This window comes from Otolemur garnettii, unplaced genomic scaffold, assembly GCF_000181295.1.
Source record: "Otolemur garnettii isolate 467f Iridium unplaced genomic scaffold, OtoGar3 scaffold00081, whole genome shotgun sequence".
In the NCBI taxonomy this organism is placed as follows: Eukaryota; Metazoa; Chordata; class Mammalia; order Primates; family Galagidae; genus Otolemur; species Otolemur garnettii.
In genome coordinates this window covers 203,079-216,227 of record NW_003852476.1, presented here as the reverse complement: position 1 = coordinate 216,227, position 13,149 = coordinate 203,079, and the positions used below count along the sequence as shown (strand labels likewise).

At 42.4% G+C, this 13,149-nt stretch overlaps 1 protein-coding gene across 1 annotated transcript in view; it reads right to left on the bottom strand.

The window, feature by feature from the left end:
- The window catches only part of KTN1 (kinectin 1), a 132,607-nt gene extending 120,140 nt beyond the window's left edge, over nucleotides 1–12,467 (bottom strand). The window contains exon 1 of the mRNA XM_003794397.3: nucleotides 12,378–12,467. The gene's annotated coding sequence lies outside the window, so the exon portion shown is untranslated. The remainder of the gene's footprint in view (nucleotides 1–12,377) is intronic.
- Nucleotides 12,468–13,149: the final 682 nt, after the last annotated feature.

Below are 13,149 nucleotides of genomic sequence, written 5' to 3'. Positions count from 1 at the left end.
AAAAAAAAAAAAAAAACTGAAATAAAGTGTCAAAGTGCACAATGGAAGTCAGCTAATTGGCTAATTCATCAATCTAAATCAACAGGCCAAGCAATGTTGCCATCCTTTTTCAATATCACAGGGACTGTTCAAGATGAATTTATACCAACTGGGCAAACAGTTAACCAAGTTTACTATTTGGGGAAGTGCTGAAAAGACTGTGTGAAAAAGACAGAAATGACCTGAACTTTTCACCAACTCATAGCTCTTACATCACAATAATGCACCAGCTCACACAGCACTGTCTACAAAGGAGTGTTTGGCCAGTAATACAGTTACACCCTTCCTACTCACTTGAACTTGTCCCCAATAGCTTTTTTCTTTACTGGAGATAAAGGAAATTTAGGAAGGCATTTTGGTGACATTCAGGACATTAAGGGTAATATGACAATGGTTCTAATGGCCATTTCAGAGAAGAGTTCCAAAATTGCTTTGAAAGGTAGACTAGCATAGCTTCCCAAAGAGAGTACTTCGCAGATGAACACAGTAATATTCAGCAATGAATATGTAGCACTTTTTCTAGGATCAGTCTGTGAACCTATTAATTGTGAGATCTCGTACACATTCTGCATTCTTATGTCTCTGAATCATTTCATATTTAACTTTCAACAAAACCAAAGATAAGTGAGAAGAAATAAATGTAAATTAAAACAGACAAGCCAACAAGCATACACTTCCATGCTTCTTTATTTATGCAATAACAATGGCAGTGCTGAGTAAAAAGTTATTGTAGAAAATTATTCATACTTTGGAACAAATTTTCCCAAAAAAGAAATACTGTAACATAAGGAATCTAAAAAATTTTTACAGACACTACCGAGAGTTTTTTTGACTTAGTACAAAGATGCCTTAAGAAATCAGGTGGACACAATAACTAATAACAATAACTGAAGTTTCTCTTTATACTAATAGTATGTTATTTTAAATGTTGCTGGAATTTTTTGCTTGAATGAATAGGGCTATGTAACACTGAAAGGGTATGAAATATAAGTACCAAACTTATGCCAGATAATTAACGCTAGAAAAGTGGACAAAAATTCAACTTTGCTCATTTTACAACTAGTTTATATTTATGAATTCTTTCTTTTCTCCCCATAACTGCAGACAAGGGCTGTGTTTTATACATAATCTCAAGGTTAATCTTAAATACACAGATGACTGATAAACAACACAAGTTTGACCTGTGAAGGTCTACTTGTGGATTTTTTTAAATAAGTATCCTGAAAAATTTTTTAAAGAGCTATAACAATTTCAAAAAAAAAAAATCACAAGCCACAGAGCCTAGAAATTTAAAGAAAAAATCCAAGAAATATCATGAATTCATAAAATATATATAGATACAAGTCTATTTTATCAATTACAACCATAAAATATACACAAATTATTTAAAATATATTTTTTAAAGAGACAGGATTCACTCTGTGGGCCAGACTACAATGAAATGGCAGCATGACAGCTCACTGCAGCCTTGGACCAATTAGGCCCAGGTAACCCTCCCACCTCAGTCTCGCCAAGTGACTAGAAGTAAAGGGGTAAAACCATAACACCCAGCTAATTCTTTCACATTCTATAGAAGCAGTGAAAGAATTAGCTGGGAAATAATTTTCACTGTGTTGCCCAGGCTGGCCTCAATTCTCCCACCTTGGCCTCCCAAAGCGCTGGGATTACAAGTGTGAGCTATTGCACCCAGCCAAAAAGTTAAAATTTCTCAAATACCCATTCATTTATAAGATGCCAACTATCCTCAATCCAGTCACAAGAAATGTTAAACAAACAAAGATGAAACACTAAATCACAACTGCCTAAAATTATTACAGTAATACAATATGTATGTAGGCGGCTATGTAATAATTCCGTAGCCACCTTCTCTTGCTCTTGGAGTAAGCACAGTGTTTTGAGAACTTGCTTAAAATACTATGTGAAGCTGATCATCTCCATGTGAGCAGTTTTTCTCCCCAGCAAACTATCACAAAAAGTAATCTGTCACAGTTCTCTTATATTTTTCATTGTGTTTAATGCAGTATCATAAACCTTCAATAACATCATGGGACTTCTAGGAAGTACCAGTAGTGATGCTACAAGTGCTCATAAGCAGCAGAGAGAGTCATGACATTACAAGAAAAAGCTGAATTGCTCAATCTGTACCACAGATGAGGTCTGCAGCTGCGGCTGCTAGCCATTTTGGACAGATGATTCATCTTGTAGATGACAAAGTATGAATACAGTACTGTAAATGTATTTTCTTTATGATTTTCTTAAAAACATTTTTTTTCCTAGCTTACTTGACTGTAAGAATACAGTACATTGAAGGTACTGTAATTATAAGAGGAACTTTATCTGCCAAATGTAATCAGTGTAACCTAATTCTTTGTGCCCTAAATGAATCCCAAACAATTTTAATAAAAAATATAGTACATAATACAAAGCAATACTGAATGTTATCAGTAAGACTTCCAGTCAACCGTAGGTATGAATACCTAAGTTTTAGGGAGTCAAAAATTCTCAGATTCAGCACCACTAATTCCCATGTTGTTCAAAGGTTTACTGTGTAATTTACTTGAAAAGCACTCCAAAAATTTCAAGCTCAGGAATACTTTCTTCAAGAAAAATCCAATTTTTCAGATCAAAAAAAAGAAAAAGAACTAAGTCATTTTTAGAAAGGATTCAATTTAAATTTAAATTACAGTAAACATCTGAGTCTAAGTGGATGTTATTTTAAGCTCAGTAATACTTTCTTCAAGTAAAATCCAATTTTTCAGATCAAAAAAAGAAAAAGAACTAAGTCATTTTTATAAAGGATTCAAGTTAAATTTAAATTACAGTAAACATCTGAGTCAAAGTGGACATTATTTTATAAATGATTCCCCATTCATCAGCTACTGAATACCAACCACGAAGATAATATAGCAGAGTACACAGTAGGGAACACTGTACTCAGAAACAAGAGCACCAAATAATGGTAAGCTTCAGAAATTAACTTCACAAAAACGATGCCAACCTCAGACATCTAGGTTATGAAAATTATGTAAAATATAGAACACATTTCAAACGAACATGAATTCTCAATAAACCAGGCAAGCACAAGTCAGTGGCACACAAAAGAAGTCAATTTGTGTGTAGATATTAAAGATTAACTCAATGTTTAGCAACATAGCATTCAGAACAATGAGGAGCTTTCCAAAAGCATACCTTAGCTTGTCCAAATTCATTTCAAAAATAACTAGATCTAAACACATGCAATCACTAAATTATTTATGTACAGCTTCCACTCAGAACACTTACATTACTGCCCAACAAGATTAACTAGTATTAAGCACAAGTATTTTGCTGAAATTTAAGTTTTTCCCATTGCACTCTCCTAAGAGTAAACCTGAAACCCATATTTCTGGAGTCTCACTTTACATGACATTCCAAATATCACCCAACTAACCATGCCAATAACAAAAAAGAATGGCACTTGTCATCTGACAAGTGAAGCAGAAGGCTCAGTGAGCCCCAATCATCTTCACACACCAGGCAACCCATTCATGCAAACTGAGCACCACATTAAGTGCCAGAAACATGGTTGACAATGAGGAATTAGATAAAGTCTCTGCTTCATTTTGCCTACAGTCTTGCAGGTTAAGACAGAGATCAGGAACATAAACAAATAAGTGTATATTATTTCAGGTAAACAACTGGTAGTGCAATGAAGAAAAATAAGGATGGGACAAAAAATATAAAGTATATGCATTTTAGCTAGGGTGGTTACAGGTGGCTTTTCAGATAACCACTGAGCTTACAGACTGTACCAGATCACATGAGAGTCTCACAATGCATGTACACAAGAATTGAGACTGAAAAAAATTGTCTTAGAAACTAAAAGGATGACAGTCTATCCACTTATCTTTCCATATAATTGGAACATTTTATAGCATTTGGTTTTGAGTAGTTTTTATTATTTTATCCACTTGAAAAACTTCAAGTCTTCAAATTTAAAATACTAGTTTTAAGAGTTTACCCTCCAGGCCGGGTCCCATGGCTCACGCCTATAATCCCAGCACTCTGGAAGGCTGAGACAGGTGCATCGCTTGACCTTAGGAGTTTGAGACCAGCGTAACTAAGAGCAAGACCTCCATCTCTACTAAAAATAGAAAAATTAGCCAGGTGTGTGCCTTTAGTCCCAGCTACTGGGGAGGCTGAGGCAAGAGAATCAATTAAGCCCAACAGTTTGAGATTCCTGTGAGCTACGACACCACCGCACTCTACCCAGGGTGACACAGTGAGACATTGTCTCAAAAAATAATAACAATAATAATAATTCATTTATATTATATTATTTTATATTATAAAAATAATTTATAATAATAATTCCAGAGGGAAATAAATCTTTATTTATAACCTTAAATTAGCTTTCAAAGACTTAACAGTAGACAACTGCACACGGACAGTGTTTCTTTCTTTCAGAAAGCATTCTTATAAAACATCTCTATGGGTAAGAATGGGCTGTTCAGTCAGAATGCTTGTTAAAAGTCAGGCAGCTGCTCCTCCTATTTGCTGTCTTTGAACAAATTATTTAATCTGTCTTCCTAGTTTCTACTACCTATCTCAAAAGGTCACTGAGAGGATCTAATGTGATACCGCACATAAAGTATTTACAGAGTCTGACAGGAAAGCAGCATTCTACTGTTAGCTAGCATTTATGTAGCAACTACTAAAATAATAAGGTAATTCCTTAATGAGACTCAGGCAGGTCAAAGTAGATACGATCAAGCACTAGGCCGCGCGCAGTGGCTCACGCCTGTAATCCCAGCACTGTGGGAGGCTGAAGAGGGAGAATCTCTGGAGCTCAGGAGTTCGAGACTTGCCTGAACGAAAGTGAGACCCCCGACTCATGAAAAAAATGGAAAAACCCAGCCGGGCGCCATGGCAAGCACCTATAATCCCAGCGGCTTCTGGAGGTTGAGGCAGTGGGATGCCCACAACCCAGGAGTCTGAGGTTGCAGTGAACTACCAAGCCGCTGCACTCTGCTCAGGGACACAGGGTGGGACTCTGTCTCGACAAAAAAAAAAAAAAAAAGAAAAGAAAAGAAAAGAAAAAGATCAAGCACTAGCCAGTAAATTATACTAAACAGCAAAACCAAATTCAAACCCAAGTTCTTCAGACTCCTTAGCACCCTCCAATCTTTCCACTACACCACGCGATGTTATGTGGCCATTAAAGCACTGGGCAATAAAGAACTTGCATAAAAAAGTAGAGTTTAATAAAGTCAAAGACCTGTAGGTTTCCTAATGACTGACCTCCACCTTTACACCAGACCAGGCTGTTTCCCTGGCAACTCAAATGACTCATGTATAAGAATAATAATTTTCCACTAAGAATGTAGCAACTGGCTTAACACTTGTGGCTTAGGTGGCTGGGGTGACAGCCACATACACCTAGGGTGGCGCGTTCGAGTCCAGCCTGGGCCCACCAAACAGCACTGATAGCTGCAACCAGGAGATGGCTGGGCCTGTGGTCCCAGCTACTTGGGAGGCAGAGGCAGGAGACTCGCTTGAGCCCAGGAGTTGGAGGTTGCTATGAGCTGTGATGCCACCGCACTCTACCCAGGGCGATAGCTTGAGGCTCTGTCTCAAAAAAAAAAAAGGGGGGAGAGAATGTAGCAACCATCAAGTCTGTTTTTAGACAATGTACTTAATAAAACTCACCATAAACTCTGATAACTGTAGAAATTACTCAGTCAAAGACATCTGGGTAAATGACATTCTCCTTTAGCACAGTAGGCTGCAACAACCCTATGGTCCCTGTGAAATTTATGCAAAGTGAAAGCTGTCTTTTCTGTTTTTTAATGACAGAGTCTCACTCTTGGCCTGGGTAGAGTGCTGTGAAATCATAGCTCACAGCAACCTCAAACTACCTCAAACTCTTGGGCTTAAGCAATCCTCTTGCCTCAGCCTCTCAACTAGCTGGGACTACAGGTACCTGCCACCACGCCAGCTAGTTTTTTTATTTTTAGAAGAGATGGGGTATCACTCTTGCTCAGGCTGGTCTTGAACTCCAGAGCTCAGGCAATCCACCTGCTACAGCCTCCCAGAGTGCTAGGACTAGAGACAAGAGCCACCTTACCAGGCACAAAGAGAAAACTGTCTTATAGGACTTGTCACCCCTCTTTGTAAAAATATAAGGGCTGGTGTTTACAGAAAGTTAAATGCTTCTGGCTAGTAGTATACTCTCCTACCTGATTATTTTCATAAACCCATTAAATGAGAATAAAGTCCAAAAGTGTTATTTCTATAAAAACAAAGTTAAGTCTTTTAAGGCCTTGAAAAACTGGAAAAACCTAGAAAAGATCTGATACTGGAAGCATGTCCTAGTGCCTACATTTTCATTCCACTTAAAAGAAAATACTAGAAATCATTTTTTGTGAAAAGAAAATCAGGATACCCTCTACTCTAAGAGATTGGTCCAAATAAAAAGATAGGAAAATAAAGGTAAAATTAAACATTTTAAGTGAAAACATTTATTTTGTTGTTGTTTGGTTCGGTTGGCTGTTATTTTGAGACAGTGTCACTCTGTCTCCCCTAGGTAGAATGCACGGCAACATCATATAGCTCACAGCAACCTCAAACTCCTGGGCTCAAGCTCCTCTTGCCTCAGCCTCCGTAGCTGGAACTATAGGTGCCCACTACAATACCTGGCTAATTTTTCTGTTTTTAGTAGAGCCAGGGTCTCACTTTCGCTCAGGCTGATCTCAAACTCCTAAGCTCAAAAGACCTACCCACTTCGGCCTCCCAGAGTACTAGGATTACAGGCATGGGCCACAATGCCTGGCCAAGTGAAAACATTTAAAGTACATGTGTATTTTGAGTCCCTGCTTTAACCACCTTTTAAAATTAATTAACCAATGGTCTTAATCACGTGGGGCTGCCGGGCTGTGGGGCTGCGAGACACAGTGGCGCGCGCCTATAATCTTAGCACTCTGGGAGGAGGCGGATAGAATACTTGAGCTCAGGAGTTGGAGACCAGCCTGAGCAAGAGTGAGATCCAGTCTCTAAAAATAATTGGGCACTGCGATGGGCACCTATAGTCCCAGCTACTTGGGAGGTTGAGGGAAGAGAATCACTTGAGCCCAAGAGTTTGAGGTTGCTATGACCCGTAATACCAGGGCAGGTTACCAGGGGCAACAAAGTGAGATGTCCTCTCCAAAAAAAAAAAAAAAAAATCACGTGGGGCAGATAAGATGTTCTCACCACATTCTAACATCACTCCCTCCACCAAGGGGCTCCTAATTGCTCCCTGCCAAGTTCTTTTGCTTTGATAGTTCCTAAAAGAGAAAAGGAGTATGCATCTAAGAATGAGGTATTCATCAAAGGAAGGACTGCAGGATAAAGATTTAATTCATTTGGGCAGCACCTGTGGCTCAGTGGGTAGGGCGCTAGTCCCACATACTGAGGGTGGCAGGTTTGAACCCGGCCCTAGCCAAACAGCAACAAAAAAATAGCCAGGCATTGTGGCGGGCACCTATAGTCCCAGCTACTCAAGAGGCTGAGGCAAGAGAATTGCCTAAGCCCAGGAGTTGGAGGTTGCTGTGAGCTGTGACCACAGCACTCTATCAAGGGCAATGAAGTGAGACTCTGTCCCTCAAAAAAAAAAGAATTCATTTATCCAACAACTACTATCATGCAACTGCTACACATCAAAACACTGCCCTAAAGCAGCAGTCCCCAACGTTTTTGGCATCAGGGACCGGTTTCATGAAAGACAATTTTTCCATTTTTCTGCGGACTAATGAAGGTTCGGGGGAGGTTGTGCATGGGGGAGGATTTTGATACAAGTCTGCAAGCAATTTATTATGGTCTGTATTTGCAACCACTCCCCAGCATTCACACCACCACCTCAGATCAATCACCAAAGCACTAGATTCTCATAAGGAGCACATGGCCTAGATCCCTCACATGCACAGTTTACACTAGGGTTTGTGCTCCTGGGAGAATCCAATGCCTCCACTGATGTAACAGGAGGCAGAGCTAAGGCCCAGAGAGACTGTAAATAGGGATGAAGTTTGCCACTGCTCACCTCCTGCTGTACAGCCCTATTCCTACAGGCCAGGGCCCAGGGGTTGGGGACCCCACCCCTAAACTCTAAGTATCCGTCAATAAACAAAACTTACAAGAAAGTCCTGCCCTTACAGAAGTCGTGTTATAGTGTCTGGGAGGAAGGGAATGACAATAAACGCACTCAACATGGAAATTATATAGCATGACAGAAGGTGACAAGTGCCATGGGTTTTGAGCAAGGTATACAGAGCAGAAGGCGGGCGGTGCATATTGCTCTTGGCCTTTTGGCTAAGATCAAGTGTAGAAGTAGATGAGAGTAGTTTTAAAATAGGCAGACTTTTCTGAAAGTGAACTTTAAGGAGCAGACTTGAAGGAGAGAAGGGAATAAGCCACGCAAATATCACTTTTCATCCTAGATGGGGCAACAGGCAGTGTAGTGGCCCTAAGATGGCCAGTGAGGCTGGAAAGAAATAAGCTGAAGAACAGCAGCCGACCTCATAGATAAGGGGAAGTAGGGAGAGTGAGAGTGGTCAGATTCTATAAGGTCTCACAGGCCGTAAGAACTTGAGCTTTTACCCTGCCTACAGGAAGTCATTGCAGCACTTTGAACACACAAGTGACGAGGTCTGGTTGCTGTGCTGAAAAGACTATAGTGAGCTAGTGTAGTAGCAGGGAGACCCGTTAGGAGGCTAAATGCAAAAATCCAGATAAGAGAGAAAGGCTTGGACCAGGCTGATAAAAGCAGAGGAAGTAGTAAAAAGTGACTGGATTCTGGATATATTTTCAAAATACAGTAGAGCACAGATTATCAAGTGTGAAAGACTTCAACATTTTTTGCCTTAAAGATGGATGGAGCTGCCACCAGAAAAGATGGGCTACGCTGTGCCTTACGTAGGTTTTAAAAGGAATATGGAAGTTTGGTTTGAGTTGACCACTGCACAGCCAAGTGGATAGGCCCAGCAGGTTGTTGGAGTACAAGAAGTTAGTCTAGGCTCATATAAATATGAGCCATCAGCATATGGGTATTTAAAGCCATGACACTGGGCTGAGATCATCAGAGGAATAAAAAAAGAAAAGTGAGCCAAAGACTAAGCATGTCGATTTTAAGAGGATGACCCATAAATACTGAATAAGTGAAGCAATTAGTGATAATACTGCCAGAAAATATAAAAAGAAAACTGAACCAAAGAATAAGCATATCAACTTTAAGAGTACAAGATGGGCTGTGCCTATGGCTCAGTGAGTAGGGTGCAGGCCCCATATACCGAGGGTGGCGGGTTCAAACCCGGCCCTGGCCAAACTGCAACAAAAAATAGCCAGGAGTTGTGGCAGGCGCTTGTAGTCCAAGCTACTCGGGAGGCTGACGCAAGAGAATTGCCCAGGAGTTGGAGGTTGCTGTGAACTATGATGCCATGGCATTCTACCGAGGGTGACAAAGTGAGACTCTGTCTCTAAAATAATAATAAATAAATAAATAAATAAATTTAAAAAAAAAAAAAAAAGAGTACAAGATGACGGATTAAGATGGAATGAGCAAAGCAATTACTCAAGAGAGAAAAGCAAATGGTCCTGGAAGAAAACAAGTATAAACTACTAAGTTACATTTAGTGTACAATCATTTTACTAAAACCAGATGTTAAAAGTCCTTAGCCTGTAGTAGTAAAGATAATATGCAAGATAGTAAATAACTTTTTTAAAGACTTGAGTATTTATTTCCTAGGATTATATTTCCTATTGAAGTCTCTATTAAAACCTTTCTTAGTATTAAAAATATTAATATCCTATTTTCTTTTTACATAAAACCATTTAAAAGCCTATACCATTTTTTAAAAGGAAAATAGCCTAAATAGTTTCTGTCACCACTCTCAAAGACCAAAAATACATTTAAGCACAGTAGCCTGGCACACATGGTTATAAAGTGTGATTTCTTTTCTTTTTCTAGATCTCAGGTATATAGAAGGTTAAGGTAATCAAACTCCTTAGTTTATAACACTCAAGGTTTGTCCCCTTACTCTTTAATTTCCTATGTATAGGAAAAAATAGCTTATACTCATATTTAAACCAATTTTCCCAGTGATCTGCATACAAATTACATTTTTCTCATGGTGAAAGAGGAAGCAACGAAATGCATTATTTGCAGGAGTGATCATCACTTCTAGACTTACTTGTTTCTACTCTCTATACTTGGATTTACCTTCAAAGTATCCATTAACAAAAACACTGAGCAAAACAGTTCGTAAGTTAAAAGTTCCTCTAATACTGATGTATGATTTCTCTGCTTTACATATGCTCTTCTATTACATATTAAGTCAGATACCTAAGAAACCCAAAACCATTAAGTTTATTAACTTCAAATTCTTAGAAAATACTAGGAGAGCTTTCAGATTGTGTTGGCTATAAAAAATAAGCATACAATTAAAAATGCACCTTCCATATATTTCAAGTAAAATTCAAGTTAAGAATTTACTGAGTGACAATCTTAACATCCATTCTTTCAAACCCTCAAAAGTCTTCACTTTTTAGGCCTTTTAGAAAAGTCATACTGACTGATACTTAAAACATAATTATTAAAACGATCTCCCTTCCAAAAACAGATTAAAGTTTACAAATTAAAGGTGGCCTGAAATGAAAAATTATTAGGGAAAAACAAACAGAAGAAACTGATATAAAAGGATATAGAAATATCTAAGTTGCAAACAAAATCATAAACTAAAGGCTCTTAATACTACTGACCTTGAATCATCAAGGGTTAAGTCTTGATAACCTTTATAATTCTGAAATGTTTAATACATTTAAGAAAATTCTTCGATAGATCTAATCACATTTTAAGTTTCAGTGTTAGTCTCATAAGGTAAATTAGAACATCTTATTCTCTAAATTCATCTGGTTGGATACTGTTATGTCTGCTGAAGGCTATAAAATGAGAAGGTAACATTTCTAACTCAATGTTGAGCCGGAGGGGAATTAACTTTTTCTTAGAACTTATCAACAATAAACTCAGCTGTTTCGTGTTAGATCCTCCAATTATAGAGAGGTGGGAAAGAGCCTTGTCTGCCAGGCAACACATTCAACAGGGAAGTCTAATGCCAGTTACGTCTACCCAAAATACAGATCAACTCAAGTTATTCCTGTGTTGTTCCGGGAAGATTATCCCAAATCTCATCCGCAGCTTCTTTTGGCCAAACTGGAGATACTTCTGCCTTTCGCCTGCGATGTGAGGTAGGAGACCAAGCGCACTTAATACAGCCAAATTCAAACTCCAAGACAACTCCCACACCCAAGAAGCTATCTTTAGCTGGCTATAGGTGTTTTAATTTCTCACAGCTTACCAAAAAGTATCTCCAGGAAAAATAAAAAAAAAGACCTACAACTTTGAACAGTTAACTTCAACCGCAGCTTCTTGAGCCGAGCTCACTCACATGGCTGCTAAGGCCCCACGCGGCCGAGTGAGACCCGCCGGTCCTCCCCAGAGGAGGCCGCCACCGACTGGCCCACGTCCCCAACCACAGGGGCGCCGCCATACCCCGCCCTGCCGGGCTGCGCTCACCCCGGGGCCTCGCCGCCCCGCCGCGCCTCAGACCTCCAGGTTTCCCGACGAGCCCCCAAGGCCAAAATTCCCATTGTTGGACCTCGACGCGAAAAAGAGACCTCACTACGAAGACACACCCCTCAAAGAGCAAGAACAACTTCGCCCGCCTACAGGGCGGCCCGCGGATTTGTCTTAAAATCCCCTACACGCTGACCTCCCGCCCCCAACCGCCCCCCACCACCAGGAGCAGGGACGCGGCGGGCCGCAGGGCGGGGCCGGGGGTGCCGGGCACCGGCCGAGCCCGCCCGGAGGGACCGGGACCGGAACCCAGCACCGCGCAAGCGTGGAGCGGCCGGGGACGCCGCCGGAGACGCGCTCCCTCCGCGCACCGGCCGAGCGGCGGTAATCTGTCCTCCTTGTTCTGCCCGAAGGGCTGGCTAAAAATAGGCTCTGCGGTCACCCGGAGCCCGCTCCGTCGACCTCGCCGCCTGGAGACATCTCCGGAGGTCCTCGCCTAGCCAGACCTGGGATGAGACCTGGGTGTCAGGCAGGGCCGAAACGGCGTCCGGCCTGAGCCGCAGCCGAGAGGCGGCGACCGGATGCCCGAGGCCTACCCGGCGAGCGGCGACGGGCAGCATCCGGGCCCGCGGCCGCGCCCCCCCCACCCCCGGCGCGGACCCCCGCCCGCCTGGACCCTGAGGTCGGCGCCAGCAGCCTCCCCGCAGGCCCCGCGGCTGGCGCCCGGACCCGTGCGCGGCCTGCTCGTCCTCACCCTGAGCGGCTGAGAAAGGAGACCGGGAAGACACGGCGACGGCGGCGGCGGCGCCGGCACGACAGACCGGGCCGCCCGCTCCGAGGCGCCGCCGCAGGAGCTCAGGTGCCGTAGCACCGCCCGGCCGGAAACGGAGGGGCGGGGCGGCGGGGCGGGGACCGGAGACGGCCCTTTAAAGGCACAGGCGCCCGGAGTTGGCCTCCTAAAGGCACAGGCACCTGGAGTCAGCCTCTTAAAGGCAGAAGCGCCCCGGAGTCGGCCGGTTTGGGGTTCTAGGGCTTTCCCCACGGAGTTCCCTTTGAAACGAAGTCCACTTTCCTCTGGGGCCCCGCTCGCCCACGGAGGCAGCCTCTCCGCCCTCCCGCCGACTTCGTGGCAGGCCTGCTCCTCCACCTGTGCCGCCGCCATGTATCTCAGGAAAGCTCCTGGAAGCGAGAACCTCCTACTCCCTCCCTGCAGAACGTCTGTGAAGTCTCCTTGGAGCAGCCCTAGCTACACACAGAGGGAAGCTAGAAACGACCCACGTTAATGTGTGTGCTACTGTGAGGAGACTCGCAGGCGGCCACCCCGGCCAGGGAGACGTCGGAGACCGGCCAGCTGCCCCTCTGCTGGTACAGGGCTTTGCGGTTCTATGGACGATTATGCTTTGTCGCTTTTCCATCTCTCACTGATTGCTTGGCGCTGCCCAGGACACATACACAACCCTCCAAGCGCTCTGCAAATATTAGGAGAGTTCAAAATTATTCAAAAGTTTCTTGTATGAGAGCAGAGA